This window comes from Phodopus roborovskii, unplaced genomic scaffold (assembly GCF_943737965.1).
Source record: "Phodopus roborovskii unplaced genomic scaffold, PHOROB, whole genome shotgun sequence".
Taxonomy (NCBI): domain Eukaryota; kingdom Metazoa; phylum Chordata; class Mammalia; order Rodentia; family Cricetidae; genus Phodopus; species Phodopus roborovskii.
In genome coordinates, this window is record NW_026125470.1 from 50607 (window position 1) to 54933 (window position 4327).

General features: G+C 33.8%; 1 pseudogene; it reads left to right on the forward strand.

The window, feature by feature from the left end:
* Positions 1-243: 243 nt before the first annotated feature.
* LOC127215525 (zinc finger protein 431-like) lies at positions 244-3619 on the forward strand (annotated as a pseudogene).
* Positions 3620-4327: the final 708 nt, after the last annotated feature.

Here is a 4327-nt window from a genome sequence, read left to right on the forward strand (position 1 = left end):
CGCTGTCATGGGGATCCTAAGAAGATGCAGAAATCCTGGCTGTAGTCTGTAAGGCTGCCTTGTCCCAATTGTTTTGAATGTTTCCTTCTAAAGTGACTCAGTGAATACATTATAATGTCCATGTCATGAAATAAGTGTGGGAAGCACCAGAATTATATGAATATATTGTCAAAGCAGTATATTTTTACAATGTTAGTAATCATACTTCCTGTTTTACACATGTATGGGTTATTTTAGAATGCAGTGACCTATGATGATGTGCACATCAACTTCACTCAGGAAGAGTGGGCTTTGCTGAAACCTTCCCAGAAGAAACTCTACAAAGATGTGATGCTGGAGACCTACAGAAACCTCACTGCTATAAGTAAGACTGAATTTTCCTCCATGTTTTAAAATAAGGGGACATCTGTTTCTTGATTATTGGTGCTCTTATGTAATATTGATTGAGAAAAGGGAAAATAGGGTGAATACAGCATAGTTCTAAGGTTTGTTGAAGATACTAACTTAAATTAAGTACAATTTCTATTAATATATCACATATTTTCTGGCATCATATTTTAGGCTGCAGTTGTGAAGGCCACAATATTGAAGAACATTGTCAAAGTTCTAGAAGACATAGAAGGTAATTTTCATGTGCAAGTTTATGCAAATTTGCCTCTGAAGAAATTTTAGTGTGTCATAGAAGTTTTAAAGAAAAGTAACATTATAAATAAATACAGTATAAAGTATATTGATGACTCTTAATTTCTCACAAAACCATATACCTAGTGTCAGGTAGCTATTCTGTGTTTTCAAGGCATTCCTGTAAAAAAGAAGACTAGGAAACAGTACCTTGGCAGATAATACCTTTTAAAATATAGCCCCATGAGAGTTATGCTGTAGAAATGCCAATCTGTTTAGTTTCATACCACTCAAGTATTTTAAATAGGTTGAATAGGGGATATGTATATGTCCAAGAACTTCTAAGAAAAAGGAGTATATAGTAAAGTGACTTTGCTAAGTATATTGAAAGGGTCAGTTTATAAAAGTAAAAAAGGTTGTTGTAGAGAAATCTTAATCCCCATACCATATATCTGTGAAGAAAAGAAACTCAAACTGTGTGAATGAAATGTGGAAACTTTTTATTTATTATTTATTTATTTATTTATTTATTTATTCTTCCTTTAATAAGAATATAATGTAGAGTTGATGGTTGTGTCCCACACCTTTAATCCCAGCACTCTGGAGGCAGAGGCAGGTAGATCCCTGTGAGTTGGAGGCCAGCTTGGTCTACAGAGTGAATTCCAGGACAGGCTCCAAAGCTACACAGAGAAACATGTCTCAAAAAAAAAAAAAAAAAAAGAATGTCATATGTAACTCTAAATATAAGCCATGTGAACATAGACTATGAAAAGAAGCAATGTACCTCTCAGTTTCAGGACAATGAGAAGATATGAAAGATATGTCATAGTCCCCACTTTGAGTAGATTTGTGAAATGTGATACAAGTTTACAGTTAATTGGTTTTTCAACTTCATTAGAAAGACATCAACAAACTCATACTGCAGAAAAGCTCTGTGTATGAATACTTCCATTTGTCCTGGTACATTTGGACAATGTAGTATGGGTCACAGTATAGGAAAACTTATGAATACAATGAGTATAGCAAGGCTCTGAGTTCCTCCAGTTCTTTTTAAAAATCTCATATTTAAAAAAAAAAAAGATGCCATAAATGTGGGCCATGAAATAAATGTTCTATCCCAGGTATCTTCAAAGACAACAAAACAACACCTAATGAAAGGAATCATTAAGAATGTAAAACTGAAGATCTGATACATCTTTACAATTTATATAGATACTAAGTTTCATCAGTATAATGCATTTGGTAAAGCTTTTACACGTGGGAATTAACTTTGCAGGAATGAAAGAAGCCATACAAGAGAGAAACCCTGTGAATATACTCAATGTGTCAAAAACCTTTATGTGTTACAGGCATCTTCAAAGGCATGAAAAAATTCATATTGGAGAGAAACCATATGAAAGTGTTCAGTATGGTGAAGTCTTTGCACATCACAGTTGTCTCCAACTCCATGCAAGAACACATACTGCAAAGAAAACCCATGAATGTAATCAATGTGGTAAAACCTTTGCAATACTTAGTGAGCTTAAAATCCATATAAGAACACATACTGGAGAGAAACCCTACAAATGTAATCAATGTGGTAAAACCTTTTCAAGACATAATGTGCTTAAAGTTCATATAAAAACACATACTGGGGAGAAACCCTACAAATGTAATCAATGTGGTAAAGCCTTTTCAAGGTTCAGTAGTCTCAAATATCATGACAGAACACATACTGGAGAGAAACCCTATGAATGTGATCAGTGTGGTAAAGCTTTTGCATGTTATGGTCAGCTTCAATGTCATAAAAGAACACATACTGGAGAGAAACCCTACAAATGTAATCAATGTGGTAAAACCTTTGCAATACATAGTGCACTTAAAGTCCATATAAGAATACATACTGGAGAGAAGCCCTACATATGTAATCAATGTGGTAAAGCCTTTTCACGAGTTGGTAGTCTCCAAATTCATAACAGAACACATACTGGAGAGAAAACCCTATGAATGTAATCAATGTGGTAAAGCTTTTACAAGTCATAGTCAGCTTAAAGGACACAAAAGAATACATACTGGAGAGAAACCCTACAAATGTAATCAATGTGGTAAAACCTTTCTAAGACATAATGCGCTTAAAATGCATGTAAGAACACATACCGGAGAGAAGCCCTATGTATGTAATCAATGTGGTAAAGACTTTGCATTCTCCAATTATCTGCAAAGGCATAAAATAACACATACTGGAGAGAAGCCCTATGTATGTAATCAATGTGGTAAAGACTTTGCATTCTCCAATTGTCTGCAAAGGCATAAAATAACACATACTGGAGAGAAGCCCTATGTTTGTAATCAATGTGGTAAAGCCTTTTCACGGGCCAGTAGTCTACAAACACATAAAAGAACACATACTGGAGAGAAGCCCTATGTATGTAATCAGTGTGGTAAAGCCTTTGCAGTACATAATGCACTTACAGTCCATATAAGAATACATACTGGAGAGAAGCCCTATGTATGTAATCAATGTGGTAAAGCCTTTTCACAGCTCAGTAGTCTACAAACACATAAAAGAACACATACTAGAGAAGCACTATGAGTGTAATGTCAATGTGGTAAAGCTTTTTTTTCAACACCACAGTCTTGTAAGTCATAAAAAAAACACATGGGAAAGGTACCCTATATATGTAATCATTTGGTAAAGCTTATTCACAACATTGTAGTCTTGTAAGTCATAAAAGAATGCATAGTGGATGGACTTGGTTATATAAAATACATACATACATACATATATATATGCATAATAGAGACTGAATGTAAACAATGTGGTAAAGCTTTTTCACAACAAAGCAGTTTCATAATTCATAAAAGAACACATATGGGAGAGAGACATTATGAATGTATTCAACGTGGTAAAGCCTTTGCACAGGTCATTACTCTCATAAGTCATAAAAGAACACATACTTGAGAGAGACCCTGTGAATGTAACCAATTATGTATATATCATCAATCTTTAAAATCCTGAAAAATATACTGCAGAGAAACCCCATACATATAAACAGTGTGGTAAATTTGTGCAATTTGCATATCACAACAATCTTTGAGGACCCAAGAAATTTTTTACTAAATGGAATCTTACTAGGAAGGATATGGTAAGGTCTTCAGCTAACACATTTTTAGTTACACAAGATTCTGGAGAGAAAAATATCTGACAAGTGTTAACAATCTGTTCAAGCATTATGTCTTTGTTTTGTTTGTACCTACATACTCATATGGACAAAAGTCCTATGAATTCACTGATATGGTAACCCTTTTTGATTTCACACTTTAACTACAAAAATAAAATAAAATAAACACATTCAGATCAATTGATTTCTCTAAATTCAATCCTACATGTTTGTTTTCTGTTACATGAACCAATTCATAATGAAGAAAAACTGTTAAGACTTTTAATGCCTCAACACCTTGGTTACAAGAATGAATGCTTACAAGAGAAAATATTCACATGTGAAAATCTGTTTGTTTAAATATTTGATTTAATTTTAATTATGTGATGTTAGTGTGTGGGTTCTTAACTGTTCATGCTTGTTCCCAAGAAGGTTAGACCCTTGAGTATTCCTGTGGCAGGAATTACTGAAAGTTCTCAAAAACCTGACCTAGATCCTGGCAATGAACTTGTCATAATTTTGCTCATCCATATCTAACCCGGTTTATATTTTACATCCTTTTTGTA